This window comes from Rana temporaria, chromosome 1 (genome assembly GCF_905171775.1).
Source record: "Rana temporaria chromosome 1, aRanTem1.1, whole genome shotgun sequence".
NCBI lineage: Eukaryota > Metazoa > Chordata > Amphibia > Anura > Ranidae > Rana > Rana temporaria.
This window is the reverse complement of record NC_053489.1, coordinates 402,387,545-402,414,482: the sequence shown is the minus strand read 5'-3', so window position 1 is coordinate 402,414,482 and position 26,938 is coordinate 402,387,545. Positions and strand designations below refer to the sequence as shown.

At 43.0% G+C, this 26,938-nt stretch overlaps 1 protein-coding gene across 1 annotated transcript in view; it reads left to right on the top strand.

Moving 5' to 3' along the window:
- LOC120930872 (phospholipid-transporting ATPase IK-like) overlaps nucleotides 1–26,938 on the top strand; it is a 71,778-nt gene that overhangs the window by 1,084 nt on the left and 43,756 nt on the right. The gene's annotated exons all lie outside the window — the stretch shown is intronic.

Sequence of the window (26,938 nt, the reverse complement as noted above, 5' to 3'; positions counted from 1 at the left end):
CTGGTTGAATGAGGCACTGGTGATGTAGCACTGGCCTCACAGATGCATCTTGCAAAATTCCTGGCACATGTTCTAGATCTAGAAGCTAGACCCAGCATTATAGGCAGTTACAGGAAGTAAAGGGAGATGGATGCATCTGCTCTTAGTAAAAATGGCCAGAATCGAACCAAATAGATAATTATAATGCATAATGGAGTAATGCAAAGGATAAAAAGCCTGCAGTTGTTTATAAGTAATTGCTTGTACTAAACATTTCTAAAACCTGGTACACACAGGTAGTTTTTTTTTTTTCATTTAACCCAGCAGGCTGAACAAAAAAAAAATGAGGAGCTTGTAAGGAGCTCACTGTACTAACTATTAGCCAGATTCAGGTACGGCGGTGCATCTTTAAGGCGGCGTAGCGTATCGTATTTACGCTACGCCGCCGTAAGTCAGAGAGGCAAGTGCTGTATTCACAAAGCACTTGCCTCCTAAGTTACGGCGGTGTAGCGTAAATGGGGCGGGAGTAAGCGCGCCTAATTCAAATGAGGATGAGGGGGCGTGTTTTATGTAAATGGCTGGTGACCCGACGTGATTGACGTTTTTTACGAACGGCGCATGCGCCATCTGTGTACATATCCCAGTGTGCATTGCTCCAAAGTACGCCACAAGGACGTATTGGTTTCGACGTGAACGTAAATTACATCCAGCCCCATTCACGGACGACTTACGCAAACGACGTAAACATTTCAAATTTCGACGCGGGAATGACGGCCATACTTAACATTGACTAGGCCAGCTATTTGTTCGACTAACTTTACGCCGGAAAAAGCCCTACGTAAACTACGTAAAAAAAATGCGCACGTACATTTCTGAATCGGCGTATCTAGTCATTTGCACATTCTACGCCAAACTCAACGGAAGCGCCACCTAGCAGCCAGCCTAAATATTGCACCCTAAGATACAACGGCGTAGGAGACTTACGCCGCTCGTATCTTAGCTCGTATCTTAGCCTAATTTAAGCGTATCTGGTTTCCAGAATACGCTTAAATTTAGGACGGCGTAGATTCAGAGTTACGTCGGCGTATCTACTGATACGCCGGCGTAAAGCTACCTGAATCTGGCTATATGAGTTATTAATACAGCAATCTCCCCGCTGAGCTATTGTGTTCTGAACCTCCCACCAGAACACACCATTGGCTGCGAGTGCTAATCTTATGCCAGCGGCTTCTGGTTAGACTAGCTTCTGTTGGACAGGCTGCTGTACACACCAACCGCACAGAGGAGGTAAGTATAACATGTTTGTTATTTAGAAAAAAAAATTCGACTTTACAATCACTTTAAGCTGGCCATATGCCAGCAAAAATCTTGGTTTCAAAAACGTTTGTGCGATTTTCTATTTAGAGTCAAATCAACATTTTTTTTTTTTACCGCAGTGATGAAAATTTTGAAGGTGGAGATGGAAATTTTTTCTCGAACGAACAAAATTTGAACCATGTATGATGTATGTGTTTTTCGTTTAGGAAATTACACTTAGTCCATAATTGAATGCTAAAAAAAAACAAGATTTTTAAGTGCTTTCAATCAACATATATCAAGTGATCGAATGTACTAAGATTTTTGTGCGAACCACAGGAACCATTTAAAGTTTAACTTTAAAGTTTACAAAAATTACAAATCAAGTCCAATTGAACTACCAGTTTAACTCAACTAAATAGAGAAGTGCCCTTGCTCACTGTGTTGAAGCAATGATCTATCTTCAGAGATTCAACAGATCCTGTACAAACCTATAGCTCTTTCAGCCACAATGCTCATGCTCCCTGCTGATTGGAAAGGTCTTGCTCTGACTCTGGGGGACAGGAACAAGGACGTGCTGTGAGGCCACTGGCTAGTATCAGAGCCAGATACACACAGGTTACATACACTGCAATAATTCTAACACTAGACCTCCTCTGTAACTCTAAACATGTAGGGGCAGATCCACGTACCTGCGCGTAATCTTCCGCCGGGCGCAGCGTATCTAAGATACACTATGCCGCCGTAACTTATTTATTTTATTTTGAATCCACAAAGAATTTGCGCCGTAAGTTACGGCGGCGTAGTGTATCTCTGGCGGCGTAAGGGCGCGGAATTCAAATGGTTGTAATGGGGGCGTGTTTTATGTAAATACGTCGTGATCCGACGTAAACAATGTTTTTTTTAACTGCGCATGCGCCTGTCCCTGGGGGTATCTCAGTGCGCATGCTCGAAATTTAATGCTTACGACGGTGACGTCATTCGACGCAAATTCCTATTCGCAAACGACTTACGCAAACGACGTAAAAAAAATTCAAAATTGTACGCGGGAACGACGGCCATACTTAACATTGAGTACGCCTCAGAATAGCAGCTTTAACTATACGCCGGAAAAAGCTGAACGCAAACGACGTAAAAACAATGCGCCGGCTGAATGTACGTTCGTGGATCGGCGTAAATAGCTAATTTGCATACTCGACGCGGATTTCGACGGAAACGCCACCTATCGGCCGCCGAAAAATTGCATCTAAGATCCGACGGCGTACTAAGACGTACTCCTGTCGGATCGATCCCAGATGCCGTCGTATCTTGTTTTGTGGATATAAAACAAAGATACGACGCGGGAAATTTAAAATTACGCCGGCGTATCTATAGATACGCCGGAGTAATCCTTTTGTGGATCTGCCCTGTAACCTGCAAAAAAATTAAAGCGTTGCCTATGGAGATTTTTAAGTATTGACGTTTGGCGCCATTTTAAAGCATGACATGTTAGGTATCTATTTACTTGGTGTAACATCATCTTTCACATTATACAAAAAAATCGGGCTAACTTTAGTGTTTTTTTTTTTTATTATCATGAAACAGTGTTTTTCCCCCCCCAAAAAAAACACCTTTGAAACATTTCTGCACAAATACTGTGTAACATAAAAAGTTACAACGACCACCATTTTTTTTTCCTAGGGTGTCTGCTAAAAAAAATATATATAATGTTTGGGGGTTCCAAGTAATTTTCTAGCAAACAAATTATGTTTTTTATATGTAGGAGAGAAGTGTCAGAATTGGCAAGTGGTTAATTACCATATGTAATTTCACAGTAAATAGATAAATAATAAATTATTGTGTTACAACATATAGCATAATAATATATGATTTAGCTTTATTAAAACAGTACCTTTTCAGCAGGCAGCAGATTCTCATTTTCCCTCTTAACTGTGTGGTAAAAACATGGGATTATACCCTAAACCCATGTTTTTTCCTTCTAGTTAAGAGGGCTGGGCTGGAAGGGAGCATTTGTCTTTTAGACACATGTCCCCTTCTATGACACTGCAGTAAGAGGCCAGCCTCCACTGCAGCATTTTTATTGGACAGCTTGTTCCAATGGTGCTTCAGCTACCTACTTCCTAAATTTTGGGTCTCTGTGACCCCAGGTCGCAGGGGTAGGACCATCGAAGTTTGATTGTTTTTTTGGGCGGGTTGGATATTTTTTTTTTATGTTCATGGCAGGTGCCTCACCTGCCTCCCCCTTCTACACAGAGAGCAAGGGTCCTTCTCTATACCAATAGAAAATTTTCATCATTAGCTCATGATTTTTATAGAAATTTCAGGGCAATGATAATCCTCAATTTTGCTGATCCCATTTTCTGACTGATTACTTAAAGTGGTTCTAAAGTAATTTTTATTTGAGTGTATTGCCAGCACTCCCCACTACCTGCCTTACCCATCCCACCCCTAAACACTTACTTGGCTCCTGTCACCGCTCCAGCACCTTTTTCCTCACTTCCTGGTCTCAGAGAAGAAGCTGAGAGCAGAGGTAGCCATAGGCTGCTGGTGCTGTCAGTTAAACTCTTGTGAGGAGAGAGCAGGGGTGGGGCTTACTGGTATTGTGTGTGTCCATAGATGCATACAGTCTGACTCAGGGGCATGCTAAGGAAGCACCCCGAGAAGGGATGAGCGGGCAGCACCGGCAGGGGACCTCAGAAGAGGAAGTAAGGGACGTTTCTGTGAAATACCATGCCTTCCGATATGCTGCATCTGATACAAAATATTGCATGTCTGTTCTGGCATCTTGGCAGCTTATTCATTTGATTGGGCTGCCTTAACACAATTTATATAAGATAAGTTCACTTTTTTTGTTCTACCTCCGATCTAAAGTACCTCACCCTCTTTTGCCCCAGATGCATACTGATCTCATCCTTGGCCACATTATTTACATCCTACCAGGTAAAATCCATATCTGTCCAGTCAATTACAACAAATGGCACTGACATGGCCAGTGTAGAAAAAATCTTACTGGCAGGATGTAAACATTGTGGCAGATTGCACCTTGGGATAAAGGTAAGTATGCCTATGGGATGGCAAGGGTAGGATACTTTAGGTCGGGGATATGCAATTAGCGGACCTCCAGCTGTTGCAGAACTACGATTCCCATGAGGCATAGCAAAACTCTGACAGCCACAAGCATGACACCCAGAGTCAGAGGCATGATGGGACTTGTAGTTTTGCAACAGCTGGAGGTCTGCTAATTGCATATCCCTGGGTCATGGGAGGACAAGAAAGGTAAGGGCAAATATCAATTATAACATTCTTTTTATATCTAGCCATATAAAAAGGGGTAACATTTAAAGCGGAGGTTCACCCAAAATCCATACTGGCATACTGGCATCTGCAGTATGTTGTATTTTTTTATTTTTTTTGTACTTATCGTTTTAGCCGTATTTCTGCTCCGGCTCCGAGCGGGGAATCCTTCGGGGAGTAGGCATTCCTAAATCAAGCGCAGTTGATTGACGGGCTTGGATAGCGCGTCACGCCATCCGGAAATAGCCGGTGTAACTCTCGGCTGCTTACGGCGCTATACGGCGCCTGCGCCTGCCGTGTAGAGCTGACTGCGCAGGCGCCGTAAATTGCCGAGAGTCACGTCGGCTATTTTCGGAAGGTGTGACGCGCTATCCAAGCCCGTCAATCAACTGCGCTTTATTTAGGAACGCCTATACCCGGAAGGATACGCCGCTCGGTGCAGGAGAAGAAATACGACTAAAATGATAAGTACAAAAAAAATATAAAAAATCCAGCATACTGCAGATGTCAGCAGTATGCTGGATCTAGTGACAGAAAGTTGATTTTTGGGTGAACCCCCGCTTTAATTAACTATATACTACTAAAAATGTATGTTAAAGAGGAAGTAAACCCAGGAAAAAAAATACCACCTGCAAGACAAAGGCATAATAAGCTAGCATGGCATACTAGCTCATTATGTAATACCTCAGATCAAAGCCCCCGCAGCCACCCTCTTCCAACTGCTAGGCAGCCGTCATCTTGTTAGCTCCAGTGCTCTGATTGGCCGGAGCCGTGATGACATCACTCACGCAATGAGAAACGGCACACTACAGTGCGCCTGCACCGCTTGTCTACGGCGCATGCGCCCGTGATTATAGTAAATATTACCTAAACCATGGAGGTTTAGTAGATATTTCAAACACCTACAGGTAAGCCTTAATCTAGGCTTACCTGTAGGTTAAAGTGGTTGTAAAGGGTTTACAACCACTTTAAAGCTTTCTAACAGTCTGATCATTATGGTCCCAAACAGTTCAAAATGACTTTTATCTTGATAGAATCCAACGGTGCTTACAATACATGTTTGTTTTCGATAATATTGACATTCATGCGCTTTATACATCAACTCTGTTGTGCCTGGAACCATACTCCATGCATATATATTTATTATAACAAATTGCATAATTTCTGAATTCTGGCCACCAATCATCGGTATTAGGAATATTCATTTTCTGTTTATTCTTTCAACATAGTTCACAGGTTATATTATATTTAAGCTACCTTTTCTACTAATATTACTGCACTATAATTTAGTGCTTAGCTGTACATAGTTAGGTATCAACTTACACTACATGGTATTAATGCCCAGCTCAAAATGAACAAAAGCTATCTCAAGAGAGTTCCTTTTTTTCTAAGAACCTTCTAAATAGTGTTGTGTTTCTGCCAGAATAAATATTGTTTTGTAACTATGTCTGTAGCTATGTACACCTGCGGAACTATTTTTTTCTACATTATTCATTACCTTTAGGGCCCTTTCACACTGGGGCAGTATGTGCGGTGTCGGTTTAGCGTCGCTAAAAATACCGTTGGAATTGCGGCGATATTCGGCCGCTAGCGGTGCGGTATTAACCCCCGCTAGCGGCCGAAAAAAGGGTTTGCTTTCAATAGGAAGAAGCATTGAGGGAGCGGTATACACACCGCTACTCTCACCGCTCCAAAGATGCTGTTTGCAGGAGATTTATTTTTCTCCCGCCAGCGCATCGCCTCAGTGTGAAAGCCCTCGGGCTTTCACATTGAGAATGCTGGGGCAGGAGTATTTCAGGCGTTATTTATGCGCTATTTTTAGCACTAAAACGCCTGAAATACTCCTCAGTGTGAAAGGGGCCTTAAAGGAAAGCTAAAAACAGTTTATGACTGCTGTCTGATCATGTGGAAAGTAGAGAAGTGTATGTATTTAAACCAAATAGCCTTGCTTGTGTGTTATTATTACCTGGTTGTCTTTCAAATAGTCATTCGTTTTCCATTGAATTGCATTAGTAGATTTATAAAAAGCATAAAAGAGCTATACGAGTTCACATAAAAACATTTGTGATTTTTTTTTTGTTTCTTGATGTCCCAGGTAGGGATGCTGGCCGCCTCATCCCTTTAAAACTGAACACATATGAATTACACAGGTTCTGTGGTGGCTGATTAAGGTGGTAATTAAAGTCACATGGTGCCTTATCTGCATTAAATTAGCCTCAGAACCTGTGTAATTAATATGTGTTCGGGTTTAAAGTAGGGTTGCCACCTGTCCGGGATTCACCTGGACAGTTCAGGTTTGGAATCATTCAAACTGCCTGAAACCCAGACACATTATTCAGACTGGATTATGGCTTCCCAGCAGGGTTGCTGGCCGCAGTTGTCTAAGCTGAGAGTGTCTAAAGCCTAGGGTTGCCACCTCATCCCTTTAAAACAGAACACATAATAATTGCACAGGTTCTGTGGCTGATTAAGGTAGTAATCAAATTCACTTGGTGCCTTATCTGCATTAAATTAGCCCCAGAACCTGTGTAATTAATATGTGTTCTGTTTTAAAGGGATGAGGTGGCAACCCTACTAAAGCCCCATACACACGGTCGGACTTTTGGCCAACCAACTTCAAAATCTGCAAGTTTTCGAATTTGTCCGACCGTGTGTACGCTCCATCGGACCAACTTTTTAGGGTTTCATCCGACAAAAAGTTGGGTCTGCAAACGGACCAACTTTTCGGCAACAAAAGTCTGATGGTGCCTTGTCTGACTGTGTGTACAGCAATCCAACCAACTTTTGGACAAAGTGCAAATACGCATGCTCAGAACCAATGTTAAAAGCAACAAACAATAGCAGAAGTTAACCAAAGGGTGGCGGTAAAGAGCAGAAGAGAGCAAAAAAACACACGTGATGTTAGGAAACTTTTAGAAAAGTTTGCAGAAAAGTCTGACTGTGTGTATGCTATGGGTGTGGCAGGACAAATCAATTAGGACAAAAATCCAAGGGAAATTTTGTTGGATGTCTGACCATGTGTATGAGCCTTTACACTGCTTAAAGACAGCACTTACAACCCCCCCCCCCCCCCCCTATACACACACAGACAGGAGAGGTGAGAGGCCTTCATTTGCTCCTCTTCCTTTAGCCCCTACCCCTCTGTGTCTGCCCACGCATGCTCAGAAGCAAGTTATGAGACGGGAGTGCTCGTTCTGGTAAAACTAGCGTTCGGAATGGAGTAAGCACATTCATCACGCTGTAACAGACAGAAAAGCGCAAATCGTCTTTTACTAACACGGAATCAGCTAAAGCAGCCCCAAGGGTGGCGCCATCCGCATGGAACTTCCCCTTTATAGTGCCGTCGTACGTGTTGTACGTCACCGCGCTTTGCTAGAGTATTTTTTTTTAACGATCGTGTGTGGGCAACGTAGTTTTAATGATGAAGTTGGAAAAAAAATTGTTTTTTCTAGAGGCTGAAAAATGTTGTTTTTTACAAGCCGAAAAATTATCGTGTGTACGCGGCATTAGCTTCTAATAGGAAATAAAACATCCTTACCTTACCCCTACCCACAACAAACACTGCTTATATCTGAACATGCTAACAAGATATGATTATATATTCCTTGTTGAATGCATTTCTTTGTCATTGCATCTAAAACCTTCTTTTAGCCATATACATATGTTGTTTGATTGCCTCATTTTCTTTACTGTGTGAACTGTTATGCACTTGTAACATTTCTTGTGAAATCAATAAAATATTTGTCAAAGAAGAAATCACAAATATAATGTTAACCGACATATGGATGGATGGTAGCAACATATATACAGTTGTGCTCATAAGTTTACATACCCTGGCAGAATATGATTTCTTGGCCATTTTTATGAGGATATGAATGATAGCACAAACATTTTTATTTCACTCATGGTTGGTGATTGGCTGAAGCCATTTATAAACCAACTGTGTTTTCTCTGTTTAAATCATAATGGGCCAGATTCTCCAAGATCCCGCGTTGGCGTAGTGTAAGCCATTTACACTACGCCACCGCAATTTACTGGAGCAAGTGCCGTATTCTCCAAGCACTTGCTCCGTAATTTGCGGTGGCATAGTGTAAATGGCCCGGCGTATGGCCGCGTAATTCAAAGGGGGCGGCTTGTATTCAAATTAAGCGCGCCCCCGCGCCTATCGAACTGCGCATGCGCGGGGCTGAAAAATAGCCCAGTGCGCATGCTCCAGCTCACGACGGAAAACGTCAATGACGCCGACGTGAGCGTCATTGACGTAAAGTCGTATTCAAGAACGACTTAGTAAAACGACATAACCGACGGAAAAAGACGACGCGGACCCGACGCCATACTTAACATGGCATACGGCGGACTGGCGTAAGGTTACCCCTCATATAGCAGGGGTAACCTTACGCTTACGGAAACGATGTAAACGACGACGACGCGGCGCAAATTCGTTCGGGAATCGGCGTATCAGGCTCATTTGCATAGTCAAATGAGACCTGAACGTAAACGCCACCTAGCGGCCAGCATTGTATTGCATTTAGGATCCGACGGTGTAAGTGACTTACACCAGTCGGATCCTAGCCTAATTCTGGCGTATCTTTTGCGAATACAAAACAATGATACGCCGGCGGGAATTTCGAATTACGCCGGTGTATCTGTAGATACACCGGCGTAACTCTTTTGAGAATCTGGCCCAATGACAGCAGAAACTACCCAAATGACCCTAATGAAAAGTTTACATAAGAACAGTTCTCTCATACTTGGTCCAAGTTTCGACATTCATCTGAGTTTCTAAATTGGGTTATGGGAAATTCTACCACTGTTTAGCTGTGTTAGGGTAAGTATAATTGCTTGTTTTTTTTTCATAACCCCCCCCCCCCCCTTTTATTTTTTCTCTTTCTTGGAATGCTGGATTGCCTATACTATAATCAAAACATCCGATCTGTTTTATAGAAAAATGGGATATTGTGGAGGCAATATGTACTTTCGTGGTACGGCATAAACTACAAAGTCAATTTACAAAAATATGAATATATTTTACAAAATCATACATAATAAAATCAGCCTTAAATACATACAGGTGATACTCGAAAAATTAGAATATCATGCAAAAGTTCATTTATTTTACTAATGCAACTTAAAAGGTGAAATTAATATATCAGATAGACTCATTACACGCAAAGCAAGATAGTTCAAGCAGTGAATTGTCATAATTGTGATGATTATGGCTTACAGCTCATAAAAACCCCAAATCCACAATCTCAGAAAATTTGAATATTGTGAAAAGGTGCAATATTCTAGGCTCAATTAGCCAGATTCAGAGAGACTTACGATGGCGTATCAGTAGATACGCCGTCGTAAGTCCGAATGTGCGCCATCGCATCTTTGTGCGCATTCTTAAACTGAGATACGCCTCACTGTTGCCAAGATACGACCGACGTAAGTCTCCTACGCCGTCGTATCTTGGCTGCATATTTCCGCTGGCCGCTAGGGGCGTGTACGTGGATTTACGATTGCCCAGTAACTGAGCAGGGACGTGGAGTTCTGTATGTAAACACAGAGCTCCACATCCTGTCAGGGAGAGAGGAGACCGATCTGTGTCCCTTGTACATAGGGACACAGATCGGTCAGCTCCCCCAGTCACCCCCCTCCCCCTACAGTTAAAACACTGATTAGGCTACACATTTAACCCCTTCCCCGCCCCTAGTGGTCAACCCCTTCCCTGACAGTCACATTTATACAGTAATCAATGCATATTTATAGCACTGTTCACTGTATAAATGTGAATGGTCCCAAAAATGTGTCAAAAGTGTCCGATGTGTCCGCTATAATGTCGCAGTCCCGAAAAAAAAATCGCAGATCGCCTCCATTCCTAGTAAAAAATAAATAAAAAATAAATCATAATTATGTCCCCCTATTTTGTAGGCAATATAACAAACCAGTCACTATACGGTTATTGCGATTTTATTTTATTTTTATTTTTTTACCAAAAGAATGTAGAAGAATACGTATCGGCCTAAACGGAGATAATTTTTTTTTTTTTTTTTTTTAATGGGATATTTATTATAGCAAAAAGTAAAAAATTGTGGGCCGGATTCAGATACATTGGCGCATATTTATGCTGGCGTAGCGTATCTTATTTACACTACGCCGGACCAGCGCAGCGAGGCATGTACTGTATTCAGAAAGATATTACTCACCAAGATGCGCCAGCGTAACCTATTTTCGACGGCGTAGGGCAGCGTAAGTGTAAGTGGGCGTCACCCCATGCAAATGATGGTCCGACCGTGTCGCAGTGATTTACGTCGGGTGTATCTTAAACAGCGCATGCGCTGTGACGTGGACGAATTGACTGCACCCATCTGCGCATGCTCACAACTACGCCTGGTGTAACCCCTAAGATACGCCGGCCCAACGCCTATGCCCAGTGCATAAATATGCCCAGACATGCGCCCGTCAAGTGCAAAAGTACACAAGCATTTTTTTGGACTGCTAGTACTTTTGTTCTTTTCTTGAGGCATGTCTGCACCAGTTGCTAAGACTCGGAGGAAGCTCAATTTCTCCCCTGAGGAGAAGGCTCTTATTATTGAGGGCCTCAATAAGTATGGCGCGTGCCTCTATGGGGCACTGACTGCCACTACCAGCAAGGTGGAAAAAGATAGGATCCTGCTGGAAATAACCACACAGGTGAATGCCCTTGGCGTGGTGGCTCGAACCACCAGGGATATAACTAAAAAGATGAACGATATGCGGCGTCTTCTTAAAGAAAAACTGGAAAAGATCCGTAGGCATGCCAGTGGCACAGGAGGTGGACCAGCCACCGACATTACCCTCACTCCTGATGATCTGATCATTGCCAGGTGCCTGGAGAGGGAGATGGTTGAGGGCCTGGAGGGATTTGATTCGGTCGATCAGCCCTTGAGGACAGGTAAGTGTGTTTTATCTTCTCTCTGGTGTGTATCATGTGAGGGGGTGGAAGGGAACATGTGACAAGTGTGTGGGTCCACCAACATGTGAATGTTTTGTGTCATCCACAGATGTCCAGGAGGGAGCTGGGCCGTCGTCGGCTGCTGGGCGACCGACCCCATCCCTGGCCAAGAGTGACCCCACCTCACCTGTAGAGGAAGTGGAGGAGGAGCAGGTCACTATTGAGGAAGGGTTCTTTATAGTGGAGGAGACACCCATACCTGTTCCCTCCCAAACCTCCTCCCCCATCAGATATAGCCCCTCAAGGGCCACCCCCCCATCAGGGATAGCCCCTCAAGGGCCACCCCATCCAGCCTGCCCCAAGCCTCTCCTGCCCCAAGGAAGGCTACCCGAAAAACAAGGGGTGTTCCGGAGGCATTGGAGGAAAATTTGGCGAGGGACCAGGCCCGCCAAACCCACCATATGTCTGCCTTAGTGGGGGACCTTCACCATGTGGCAGAGAGCCTGGCCTCCTCGGCCCAGACCCAGGCTGCCTGTACGCTATCTGTACGCTGAAGGCAGGCCCTCACCCAGCAAGCGGGTCATGATGTCGCCATCAATGAGAGCCTGCAGGACGTGAGTGCCAATTGCACGGGGATTCTCACGTGTATGGCGGAGCTGCAGGCCATCACATCAGGCCTTGTAATGGAGGTCCGGAGCCTGGCAGAGGCAGTCCAGGCCAATACGGCTGCCATGCAGGTGGAGGGGAGGATCCTGGCAGCTGCGGTACAGGCGGAGGGGAGGCATACACGGCGCCACCTGCGCAATACCACCACCCGCCAGCTGCGGATGCAGGCGGTGACAAATTCATACGTTCGCCGCAAAGCCCTGGCATTGGAGAGCCTGGCAGCCAGGGAGAGACCGGGGGATGTACCTCCACCAGACAACCCCACCTGAGGCTCCCCCCAGGCGACTGCGGCCCAGGAGGCTAGGCACCAGGCGCAGCCCACGCCAGGGCAGATGATTTTTTTGTTGCTTTTCTTTTCTGCTCAAATGAAGAGTTTTTTTGTTTAATTTGTATACTCGGGTGATGAGTGTTTTTATTATTTTCACTCAGATTATGAGTCTTTTTTTTTTTATAATTCCTGCACACGGTCAGGAGTGCAGGCTACAGTGTGACTGGTGAGTGAATGTGGGGGTGACACTCCTGCCAGTAAGGGGTGTCACCTTGGCTCGTCAGGGAGAATTTATTCCCACGGCCGTGTGAATGTGGTATGAATGGACAGCAACATACTTGGAGCCTTGGCGTGGCGTTGCTGCTCCCAAATCCTGAAGGGTGGACTTGGGCTAATCCAATGTGATGTGGATGTGGGGTGTGTGAGCTAGGGACCACAGTGGTGTGCATGCGTGCATTCTCCTTGTGCCATGATGAATGTGTGTGTTTAACTTGTAAAGATGCATTCCACGAGGTATCTCCTGACTGCTGATCCCTCAGTAGACGGGCTACCCTCGGGCAGAGGGGCACTTTGGGGTTCGGGGGTCAGGTCATCACGTAGGTCAATCTCCAGGCCCTTTCTCATGGCGTAGTTGTGCAGCACGCAACATGCCCCGATGATCTGGCACACAAAGTTTGGGGAATACAACAAGGTCCCCCCTGATTTATCCAGGCATCGGAAACGGGACTTCAGGAGGCCAAATGTGCATTCCACCACTGCATGAGTACATATGTGTGCAGCATTGTATTTGCTCTCTCCTCTGGTTTGGGGATTCCGGAATGGAGTCATGAGATGGGGCCCAAGTGCATATGCCGCGTCACCTGGAAGGGAAAAGACAGGAGGATGTTAGTCGTGCATGTGCCCCTCGTGATGTCTGCATCATGGGGTCGGACAGTCATGCCTGACTCCCATGTCACTCACCAATGAGCCAGCAGTCCCTGTACACGTTCTGTTCGAATTCTGTTGGGATGTTGCTTTGACGGTATATGTAGCTGTCGTGGCTGGCCCCGGGGTGTTTGGCACGGACGTGCCATATGAGGCATTGGGCATCGGCTATCACCTGTACGTTGATGGAATGCCAGTGCTTACGATTGCAGTATATGTGCTCTGTGTCACGGGGGGGCCGTATTGCCACATGTGTGCAATCAATGGCCCCCACGGTGCGTGGGAATCCTGCAATTCTGACGAAATCTGCCATTGCCTTCTGCCGCAGATGCTCCTGGGTGGGTCTGATGAAGTGGTGGGACATGCGTCTGAGGATTGCGGGGACAACCTGGTGCACACATTTGCTCATGGTGGATTGTGACATCCCAGCCACTACTCCACTTGTTCTTTGAAAATATCCACTTGCAAGGAAATGCAGTGTTGCCAGGACCTTGATCAGTGGCTGCACTGCATGTACGCGGTGTGTCTTATTGGTGATGTCATCATGCAGGGTTGTGGCTAATTCCATGATGGCTTCAGGGCTGAATCTGAAGATGCGATACACCTCTGATTCACCCATGCCAAAGACGTCAATGCGTGTTCGGTATATCCTCTCCCGTGCCCTCCTACGTGCCTGTAGACGCAGTAGTGCTATGACCACGGCTGCCCCTGGCATGTTGGCATATAGATGTGTTGTCCTGCAAGTGTTGTTGCTCAGCTCATCTGTAACGGTGCTGCTGTAGCTGCTCTCCAGCTGACTTGTGCAAGTCTGGTGCAAAGTTACCCCTGCTTTATGAGTAGTGTTGAGCAGAATATGCCATATTCGATTTCGCGATATATCTCGAATATATATTTGAATATTCGAGATATATTCGCTAAATTCGAATATTCGTGATATTTTATCGAAAGTAAATGATTGCGATTTTTCGCTATTGCGAATGCGAAAATAATTGCGATTTTTTGATAACTGCGGTAGGAGCACTCTGATTGGCTCAGAATATTCGTGATATTTTATCGAAATATCGCAACATGCGAATGCGATATTTATTGCGCAATTTCGAGAAATGCTGGAGGAGCGCTCTGATTGGCTCAGAATATTCGTGATATTTTATCGAAATATCGCAACATGCGAATGCGATATTTATTGCGCAATTTCGAGAAATGCTGGAGGAGCGCTCTGATTGGCTCAGAATATTCGTGATATTTTATCGAAATATCGCAACATGCGAATGCGATATTTATTGCGCAATTTCGACAAATGCTGTAGGAGCACTCTGATTGGCTCAGAATATTCGTGATATTTTACAATACAAAATAATTGCGAATATTCGGCAAATGCGGAAGGAGCACTCTGATTGGCTCAGAATATTCTTGATATTTTACAATACAAAATAATTGCGAATATTCGGCAAATGCAGAAGGAGCACTCTGATTGGCTCAGAATATTCTTGATATTTTACAATACAAAATAATTGCGAATATTCGGGAAATGTGGAAGGAGCACTCTGATTGGCTCAGAATATTCGTGATATTTTACAATAGAAAATAAAAAGTGTTTTGCATTGGTGGTGATTCTTTACTCTATCCATCTGTCACAGCCGTTTGTCAATCAAACACCTTGAAGATTGAACACGTTCATGCTGCATGCTTTGGACTTTTTTTCACTTCACATATCAAAGACATTTTTATGAAAGATTATTTTTCTATTATTGGGACTATATTTCTTTATATATTTGTTTCACTGTGTATTTCACAAGTTATTTGCGCTTGCTTATTTTATAATTTGCCCACATGTCTTGTCACTAGACATATTTTTTATTCTTGTAGAGCGACTCCATTTTCTGTCTTGTATTAATTTATGTTGTATAACATTTTTGAGTTGCTGCTGTATTCTCCCCTTTTTTAAGGTATGCGCAATTTTTTCCTTCTTACAAAAAATAATAATATCAAACATACAAATATTCATAACATACACATACACAAAGCCCCCCCCTTTTGCATCAGAGACAATCAGAGTTCTCCTACCACAGTTATCGAAAATTCGCAATCATTTTCGCATTCGCAATAGCGAAAAATCGCAATTTTTTTTTTTTCAATTTGGCAACATAAAAGGATCGCCTCAGCTTAGCTACTCGGCCCAGGGTCTCTAATCATACCAGCAATGCTTTTAGACGTCGATAGGATGTGATCTGTTTTAAAAATCAAATTGAAAAAATGCGAATATTCGGAATTGCGAATATTCACCGCGAAATTCGAAATATAGCGCGATTTCTCGAATATGCTATATTCGAGTCGAATATTCGCAATGCGAATATTCGTGAGCAACACTATTTATGAGGGGTAACTTTACGCCAGAAATTCCACTTACGCGCACCGTGCGTAGCCTGCACCGGCCAAACGTACGTTTCTGAATCGGCGTATCTCACTCATTTGTATATTTGAATACGAAATCAATGGGAGCGGCAGATGCGTCCAGTGTAAATATGCGCCTACGATACGCCGGCGTAAGAAATTTACGCCGGTCGGAAGAAGCCTATTTATCTGGGTACGGCGCAAATATACACTTACGCAGCGTATATCGAGATACGTCGGCGGAAGTGCTTTCTGAATCCGGCCCATTGTGTTTTTTTTCAAAATTGTCGCTCTTTTTTTGTTTATAGCGCAAAAACTAAAAACCGCACAGGCGATCAAATACCACCAAAAGAAAGCTCTATTTGTGGGGAAAAAAGGACGTCAATTTTGTTTGGGAGCCACGTCGCACGACCGCGCAATTGTCAGTTAAAGTGACGCAGTGCCGGAAGCTAAAATTTAGTCTGGGCAGGAAGGGGGTGTATGTGCACAGTAGGCAAGTGGTTAAATGGTCTCTCTTTCTGGTTCAGTAGGAATCACAATCATGGGAAAGACTGCTGACTTGACAGTTGTGCAGAAAACCATCATTGACACCCTCCATAAGGAGGGAAAGCCTCAAAAGGTAATTGCAAAAGAAGTTGGATTTTCCCAAAGTGCTGTATCAAAGAACATTAATAGTAAGTTATGTGGAAGGGAAAAGTGTGGAAGAAAAAGGTGCACAAGCAGCAGGGATGACCGCAGCCTGGAGAGGATTTTCAGGAAAAGCCTATTTATAGTGTTGGGGACTTTCACAAGGAGTGGACTGAGGCTGGAGTGTGCATCAAGAGCCACCACACACAGACGGATCCTGGACATGGGCTTCAAATGTCGTATTCCTCTTGTCAAGCCACCACTGAACAACAAACAACGTCAGAAGCATCTTACCTGGGCTAAAGAAAAACAGACCTGGTCTGTTGCTCAGTGCTCCAAAGTCCTCTTTTCTGGTGAGAGCAAATTTTACATCTCATTTGGAAACCAAGGACCCAGAGTAAGGAGGAAGAATGGAGAGGCACACACTGCAAGATGCTTGAAGTCCAGTGTGAAGTTTCCTCAGTCTATGATTAAGCACTGGACTACAGTGTGAAACACGTCAGCTTCTGTTCTATTTTTTGCTGTGGCATGTAATTTTTGTGACCAGTTTTATTAACCAGTTCCCGACCCCCGAATGTACATATACGTCCACAATATGGCACGTACAGGCACATGGGCGTACACGTACGTCCTCGCCTATTAGCGGGTGGGGGGTCCGATCGGGACCCCCCCCGCTACATGCGGAGGTCGGGTCCGCTCGGGGAGCGATCCGGGACCACGGCGCGGCTATTTGTTTATAGCCGCTCCGTCGCGATCGCTCCCCGGAGCTGAAGAACGGGGAGAGCCGTATGTAAACACGGCTTCCCCGTCCTTCACTATGGCGGCGCATCGATCGCGTCATTCCCTTTATAGGGAAGACATGATCGATGACTTCATTCCTACAGCCACACCCCCCTACAGTTGTAAACACATACTAGGTGCACCCTAACTCCTACAGCGCCACCTGTGGTTAACTCCCAAACTGCAACTGTCATTTTCACAATAAAGAATGCAATTTAAATGCATTTTTTGCTGTGAAAATGACAATGGTCCCAAAAATGTGTCAAAATTGTCCGAAGTGTCCGCCATAATGTCGCAGTCACGAAAAAAATTGCTGATCGCCGCCATTAGTAGTAAAAAAAAAAAAATTAATAAAAATGCAATAAAACTATCCCCTATTTTGTAACCACTATAAATTTTGCGCAAACCAATCGATAAACGCTTATTGCGATTTTTTTTACTAAAAATAGGTAGAAGAATACGTATCGGCCTAAACTGAGGAAAAAAAATGTTTTTATATATGTTTTTGGGGGATATTTATTACAGCAAAAAGTAAAAAATATTGCATTTTTTTCAAAATTGTCGCTCTATTTTTGTTTATAGCGCAAAAACTAAAAACCGCAGATGTGATCAAATACCACCAAAAGAAAGCTCTATTTGTGGGGGGAAAAAGGACGCCAATTTTGTTTGGGAGCCACGTCGCACGACCGCGCAATTGTCTGTTAAAGCGACGCAGTCCCGAACTGTAAAAACACCTTGGGTCTTTAGGCTGCATATTGGTCCGGGGCTTAACTGGTTAAAAGGAACGTTTTTGGAGTGTGGCTGTCCTAGTTTTCCTCTTCAATAGGGTGAAAAAGTGTATATATACTGGAGCATAAAGGAAATTATGAGATATTGAGCAACAAACATAGAACAAGGGTATTCTGGTCAGCTAGACCAGTTGATAGGAGATCATCCTATAGAAAGGGTTTGTAGGAATTAACCTTGTTAATACCTGGGGGAATAAGAGGTAAAGTTTTTTCAATCCAATAAGTTTCAACTCTTAATATGGCATTATCCCAGTCACTGCCCCTGGGATTGGGGGAAATGACCTCCAATACAAAGAAGGAGATCACTGTATTGTCAAATCTATGGTGTAGACCTATATGTCTAGTCACAGGTGTTAGAATTTTGCCTCCACCAGAATAATAGAGGTGATCCCTCATCCTTATACCAAGTTCGCAAATAGTTTTACTTATATGCATGACATTGGCAAGTCATAAGGTAAATAACTCCACGGGTGGCACAATCAGCATATTGTCTTGACTGGAACCACTAACCGTTGGGCAGGCGAATGCCCTTTCCCTTATAAATCCAAGGGCAACGGTAGGTCCCTCTGGGGAGAGTGCGATGTGGTCTGAACCTTAGGTTGATAATGACTGCTAGTCAAGGTATCTCGCAATAAGGGTTTCCCGTCTAAAAAACAATTCTGGAGTGGGGCATTGTAACAGCTCTGGTGAATGGGAGTGAACCACAACTGCGGTTAGCAAGGATTTCAATGCACTTCTCTATGTGATAATTCAGTATTGGACCCCAGGCGTCACTCCAAACAGAACAGGAGTTTGGGGGTTCTCTACATCATCTCTCTCTCACATAAAGGAATGCGTTGAGCTACTAGGGGTGGACATATTACAACATACGACCAACCCCTAGTGTTAAAAGAATACGATATATGTTAAGATTCCAATGCACCCCTGTATGCAAGTGATTATCAGTACCGGACCCCAGGCGTCACTCCACACAGAACAGGAATTTGGGGGTTCTCTACATCATATCACTTAAGCATAAATAAGTGCATTAGGCCACTAAGGGAGTAGGTATAAAATACCATCAACCCTTAGCATAGAAAAGTTAAAGCGAACATGTTCAGCAACTTAGGGCATGAGTATATTACTACTCATTAAGCCAGAGATGATTACAGCAGCTGATTTAGATGCAATTTATGTAGCAGATGATTCTTATGCACTACAAGTGAAACAATGGCTACTTATCCGTTTGTAGAGGATCTGTCTTGTTGTAGTTTAGCAGCAATAGGATTCCGCAATATAGGTACTCAGGGAGGAAGATATCCTAAGGGTGTCCCTAGCAAAGGCAGCCAGGATGTAGTTAAGGTAGTGGCTAGATAGCCATAGAATTCCAGCCTGGGTTGATGTGCAGCATGGGGAGCGATGGTACCGGTCTGTGTAGCGTGGCCGAGCTACGGCTGACAATAATAGAGCAGCATGTGTGCCGAATGCAGAGCTAATTGCATTCGGCACTTCCGCGTTCTAGGCTGGAACGCACGCGGCGCCGGGCGATGACGCGGGAAAGTTGCATGGTATTTTGATTAATAACTTTAGAAATTGGGAATGGGCCAAAAACATTTTTGCCAGTTTCCTCGCCGGTAAATGAAAATGTAAGTTTTTTTCTAGAGAGCCATACTTGATCCCCAACTTTGTAAGATGGTGAAGGTCTATGCCTCAGATCATAATAGATTTTTTTTACGATCTTGTGCACGTTTGATATTTTGTTTCAAAACTTGCAATACGGATGATAGGGTAGACCAATAATCATTCGTTGAGGGTACGTTTGTAAGTAATGTAGACTCCAGTAGAATATTGGGATGAAACCCATCGTTTGCATAAAAAGGGGCGTAGTGAGTAGAACTAGTTGAATTATTATAAGAAAATTCAGCGAGAGGAAGAAGGGTAAACCAATTATCCTGAAGATGGGTACAATAACATCCGAGATACTGTTCAAGACATTGGTTTACTCGTTCTGTCTGTCCATTTGTTTGAGGATGATATCCACTGGAGTATCTATGGTCTATTTGGAGAATATGACACAGAGCCTTCCAGAATTTCGAAACGAATTGGGAACCTCTATCAGAAACCAGACGTGAAGGAACACCATGTAATTTAATAACATGATCAAGTAGGGTTTGTGCTGATACTTTAGAAGAAGGTAATTTCTAAAGAGCAACAAAATAAGCCATTTTAGTAAGCATATCAACTGTTACCATGTTACCAAAGACAATGCTTCCCAAGGTTTTGTAGGAATAGGTAAAGACATCAGCAATCCACAAGGTGGTCTTCTCTCATGCTTGTATCTTATACAGACCTCACAGGTTAATACGTAATCTTTTATGGTGCTAGTCATATTGGGCCACCAGAAATAACATTGGATAAGGTCAGTGGTTTTATCTATTCCAGGATGGCCAGCTAGGGGAGCATCATGTAGGACTTTTAGTATATGGATAACCATAGAAGGAGGAACAAAAAGTTGAGTATGCTTGTAGAAGAAACCTTCTTCATCTTGCGTTAAGCCTTGAGGAATAGTAGTATCTTGCATATTCAAACTTTGTTTAGGTAACTGTTTTAGATTGAGATTAGCAAGTATAAACTTATGAGAAGGAATGAGAGAGGATGGAGAAGGAAGTTCTTCAACAGGTTCTGAAAGTCTAGAAAGAGAATCCGCTTTTCCATTTTTTGCACCTGGCCTGTAGGTGATCAAAAAATCAAATCTATCAAAAAAGAGACTCCAACGTAGCTGTCTAGAGGAGAGGGTTTTGTTAGACTTGAGGTATTGTAGATTATGATGATCAGTATAAATCATTATGGGATGTGTTGAACCTTCTAGTAAATGTCGCCAGTTCTCTAAGGCACATTTAATTGCAAGCAATTCTTTTTCACCAATAGGATAGTTACATTCAGCTGGATTCAAAGTCTTTGAGAAAAATGCAACAGGATGAAGTGGTGAATCAGGAGCAGAACGCTAAGAAAGTATTGCGCCTAAGGCGCATTGTGAAGCATCGACTTCCAATACAAAATAATAATTGAAATTGGGGAGTTGCAGAATTGGGGCTGTGGTAAACGGATGTTTTAATTGTTGAAAAGCGGTTTGGGCAGCTTTTGACCAGGTGAATTTTACCAATGAGCTGGTAAGTTGGGTAAGTGGCTTCACCAGTAAGGAAAACATTTTTATGAACTTTCTGTAGAAGTTAGCGAATCCCAAAAAGCTCTCTATAGCCTTTCTACAAGTAGGAGTAGGCCAATTCAAAATGCAAGTCACTTTGGACTGATCCATCTGTATTCCTTTTGGAGAAATGACAAAGCCGAGGAAGGAAATAGTGATTTGTTCAAAGACACATTTCTCAAGTTTGGCGTATAAAGAATGAGCTCTGAGTCTTGCAAGTACCCATCTGACATGTTTCCGATGTTGCATCAAGTCATCTGAGTAAATGAGTATGTCATCCAAGTATACAACTACGCAAACATCGAGGAGGTCTCTGAAAATATCATTCACAAAGCTTTGGAAGGTTGCTGGAGCATTACACAAGCCAAAGGGCATAACGGTGTATTCAAAGAGTCCATAACGTGTGCGGAAGGCAGTCTTCCATTCATCACCTGACTTAATACAAATCAAATTATAAGCACCTCTGAGATCGAGTTTAGTAAATATGGTAGAAGCCTGTAGTCTTTCAATCAATTCAGGAATGAGTAGAAGAGGATAGTAGCGATTCTTCACTGTGACTTTATTCAAGGCTCGATAGTCTATGATAGGTCTGAGACTACCATCTTTGTTTGTAACAAAAAACATACCAGCACTGGCAGGAGAAGTAGAAGGTTTAATGAACCCATTTTTTAAATTATCCTGTAAATATTTCTTTAAATGTTGAAGTTCAGGTTGAGATAGAGAATAAATCCTACCGGTAGGTATAGGGGTACCTGGCAATAATTCAATGGGACAGTCATATATCCTATGAGGAGGCAATGTCTCTGCATTCCTCTCACTGAATACATCAGTAAATTCAAGGTACTGGAATGGTATCTCTTGAGGAGCAAGATGAAGCAGTGGAGCAACTTGATAACAAGTCTTTTTACAGTAAGGTGAATGCAGAAGTACAGTTCCTTGATCCCAAAGAAAGGTAGGCATATGCAGCTTAAGCCATGGTAGACCCAATACAACAGGGAAGATAGATTTGAAAAAAGAAGAGGGAGGAAAAGAAGAAGGGAAGGGGAAATTTACGAATAAAATAGAGAGGGAGAAAATAGCAAGTGAAAATAAAAGGGGGAAAAAGAAAGTAGAAACGTATGGATAGCACTCACATAGGCCACATCTGTAGTAATATTAGAAAGGAAGCAATATCTAGCAAGTGGACATTGATGGTCAGACTTTCAGGCCAGGGAAGTATGTTTTAAAAAAAATATTTAATAGCATATAAATATACAAATGATAATACAATATAATTTTTACAAAAATTTACATCCATGGGGCATATATGGTAAAAGTAGAGGCAAATAGAAGCAAAGTCAGCGACGAGCTTGCATATTAGTTTTCAAAAAGGCCAGTGATCTTAAAGTGGCCAATAAAGGTCAAAGCACTGGTCCGTGGATTTGAGGATTGAGCACACCAACCAATTTATATAGCTTGCGTGTACACCCTGGGACACAGACGTGAGTGACGCATCTTGCCTGATGGCCTACAGATGGATCTCAACACTGTTGCTTACAGACAGCGCTGCTAATTAAAGGAACACTAAAGGTTTGTTTTTATTAGATCAATTGATTGCTGTAAGCAAGAGCATTTAAATATCACTTACCTCGTTTTTCCTTTTGACCTCCAAAATACAGTAATCCAGGTTTGAAAATGCCATTTCCTGTCTCTCCTCTTCTTGCTTTCCACCAGCATCTGAGCTGTTTTGCATGGTGGAAAGCAGAATGTGCTCACCCCCTCCCTATGACTACAGTCCTGCGTGAAGATGCTGTCTTATCCCTCACAGGTATGGAGGCTAAGCCTAATGGGAACTGTAGTTCCCATTAGGCCGTGATGTAGCAAGAATGAATGTGCACCGCAAACCAGGAAGTCAGTGAGAATAATGATTCAGGAGTGACGGAGGTGAATAAAACAGCTCAATTTCAACAGGTATCAAACTAGTTATAATGCAAAACATTCATTTTTACTTTATCAGCTACTGTCAGACTTTAATTTAAGAGGAAAATATTTTTGTCTTTACAACCCCTTTAAGGCTTCCCCAGTCTGGATCTATATGTCTTTGCTACTCTTCCATTGTCTGCTGTCCCAGTAAGCTCAAGACCATTTAAAATAGTTTGCCTAAGCTATATAAATTGGTTGGTGTGCTCAATCCTCAAATCCACGGACCAGTGCTTTGACCTTTATTGGCCACTTTAAGATCACTGGCCTTTTTGAAAACTAATATGCAAGCTCGTCGCTGACTTTGCTTCTATTTGCCTCTACTTTTACCATATATGCCCCATGGATGTATCCGTTGAAGGACCATTTGTCATATGAATTTCTGTTTCACTGCTAAACATGCTTTCCTCGTCTTCGTCCTGAAGAAGCCCCACGGCGAAACGTGCGTTGGCGACTTCTGAGGAATATACAGTGGTCAATTTTTTGTAAAAATTATATTGTATTATCATTTGTATATTTATATGCTATTAAATATTTTTTTAAAAACATACTTCCCTGGCCTGAAAGTCTGACCATCAATGTCCACTTGCTAGATATTGCTTCCTTTCTAACAGGGAAGAGAGGAGACGGGATAATATCATATGACAAAAATTCACTGTGATTATCTCCACAAGTTGTCAATAGAGGTTGAGTTTGGTATAAGATAGGCCCTGATGAAGAAGTTGTTCCATCAATAAAACTCACAGAAAGGGGAGATGATTTCTTCAAGTGTGGATTTTTTTCTGCAGAAACAAGGGCTGAATCGATGAAGTTACCACAAGCACCTGTATCCAACATAGCCTTGACAGGAATTCTAACTTGATCCCACTGTAAAATGAGAAGTAAAAAAATATGAGGGGTATGATTGGAAACAAAACAAGTCAATTTGCAAAGGTGGATTGGCTTACGTTCGTCCTTTTTCTTTTTTACGAGAGGGCAAGAAGAAATGGCATGGTCCGATGAGGCACAGTAAAGGCAAAGATTCAGTGAGCGACGACGAACCCTCTCGGAAGAGGTGAGTTTAGTACGCATAGTCCCAATATCCATTTTTTCATCAAAATGGATCAAACTCAATTTTTAAGGTATGGGACAGAAGTTGTTGGAGTTGATTGACGCTCAGCTCGTCTCTCTCTTAACCTACGATCTATAGTGATATGATGTCATTAAGAGTATGAGGGAGATCTGCCCTAGCCAATTCATCCTTGAGTGGTTCGGAAAGGCCGAGACGAAATTGGTTGCGCAATGTAACATCATTCCACTCAGTCTCAATGGCCCACCTCTGGAATTCCGCTATGAAGTCCTCAACTGGTCGTCTACCTTGTTTGAGATTCCTTATCGCATTTTCAGCAATGAGTTGCTTATTGAAGTCATCATATAGTAGAGACAAAGGGGCAGATCCACAGAAGAATTACGCCGGCGTATCTCTTGATACGCCGCGTAATTTCAAATTTTGCACGTCGTATCTTTGTTTTGTATCTACAAAACAAGATACGATGGCATCTCGGATGGATCCGACAGGCGTACGTCTTCGTACGCCATCGGATCTTAGGTGCAATTTTTCAGCGGCCTCTAGGTGGCATTTCCGTTGAATTCTACGCCCGGCGGATTAATGCGCCGTTGTACATGGATCTACCCCATAGTTGCCAAAAATTGTGGACAAAAATTTAGGATTGGATCCTCTTTTTCTTTTTTTTTTTTTTTTGTTTACAAACTTTTATTGCAAAAGATAGAGAGCGGTACATAGTTGGATATATATAAAAATACAGCATAATTATAAAAGTTGTGGTAAGTTCTTATCAGAAACAGAAATATAATATGACACAGCAAAGCAATTGGGGTTAACAGGCTTTTCTTAGAGATGGGAAAAAACCATGGAGGATCTTGAAAGAGTATTGAGGGAAGCCATGTTAAAAGGAATGTGGTATAATAAAGAAATTAGTTTGTATTAAAAAAGAGAGGTGAATATTCAGACCAGGGGGACCATTTATTGTTGAAAATGTGCATGGTGTTTTGTAGCGTATGGGAGATTTTTTCCATCAAATTTATCTCGTTAATCCTGTGTTTGAGTGGATTTAGGAGTATTATTGGAGATTTCCATTGAGATGCAGGTATTTGCCCAAGCACGAGGTTCACCATTTAAATAGGATATAAGGGTGAGCACCTTAATCCTATCATTGGGGAAAGTGTGAGGGCGGAGTTCAAACATTAATTTACACGCATTAATGAACTCTCTATAGGTCTTGCGATCACCAGAAAAAGGAAGAGGTGGATTAACCTTAGGCTCAGGGGGGAGACAAGGCAAATTAGGGATCAGAGCAACTCAATCTTGCAAGGCCTGATTTTCTGCTTGTAGATTTTGTACAGTTTGAGCGAGAGCGTCTACCCTTTGAGTAAGGGTGACAACATGGTTTGCAAGTTCCGCTGGGTTCATGATAGGGTTATATTATTCTGTAACAGCTCTGGTGAACGGGAGTGAACCACAACTGCGGTTAGCAAGGATTTCAATGCACTTCTCTATGTGAGAATTCAGTATTGGACCTCAGGTGTCATTTCAAACAGAACAGGAGTTTGGAGGTTCTCTACATCATCTCTCTCTCACATAAAGGAATGCGTTGAGCTACTAGGGGTGGACGTATTACAACATGCGTCCAACCCCTAGTGTTAAAAGAATACGATATACGTGAAGATTCCAATGCACCCCTGTATGCAAGTGATTATCAGTACCGGACCCCAGGCGTCACTCCACACAGAACAGGAGTTTGGGGGTTCTCTACATCATATAACTTAAGCATAAATAAGTGCATTAGTCCACTAAGGGAGTAGGTATAAAATACCTTCAACCCTTAGCATAGAAAAGTTAAAGCGAACATGTTCAGCAACTTAGGGCATGGGCCCATAAACAAGTAACAACTTATGTCAAGCTCGTAGTACTTGAGGGAAACGTAAGCAACGGATAGTTGCGTAAGAGAGGCAAATATAGCTCAGGTAATTTGAGAGTGTATGTCCCTTTAAGATACTCCACAGTAACAGCCAAGAACACAACAGACAATCTCAAGTAGTATATTACTACTCAGTAAGCCAGAGATGATTACAGCAGCTGATTTAGATGCAATTTATGTAGCAGATGATTCTTATGCACTACAAGTGAAACAATGGCTACTTATTCGTTTGTAGAGGATCTGTCTTGTTGTAGTTTAGCAGCAATAGGATTCCGCAATATATGGACTCAGGGAGGAAGATATCCTAAGGGTGTCCCCAGCAAAGGCAGCCTGGATGTAGTTAAGGTAGTGGCTAGATAGCCATAGAATTCCAGCCTGGGTTGATGTGCAGCATGGGGAGCGATGGTACCGGTCTTTGTAGCATTGCTGAGCTACGGCTGACAATAATAGAGCAGCATGTGTGCCGAATGCAGAACTAATTGCATTTGGCACTTCCGTTTTTCAGGCTGGAATACACGTGGCGCCGGTCGATGACGTCATCGCGCGGTCCCGCGCTGCGTTCCAGCGTGGAACGCATTACGGCATCAGGCGCTGATTACAGGCATATATACTTATAAAGTATGATCTTCAGCTAAGATATGCCAATTATTGGAAAACTGCCTCGCAATAAGCTTTCATGTGCAGTAAAACGAGTGATGAATTTAACTGTAGTCATTTTCGTTTTGGGGTTGTAAAGGTTCTTTTTTATTTTCTAAATTGGTTTCTTTAACCCCCCTGGCGGTATTCCCGAGTCTGACTCGGGGTGAGATTTTCTTACCAAAAGCGGTAACCCCGAGTCAGACTCGGGCTTGCCTCGCAGCATCCACAGACAGTGTTTACTTACCT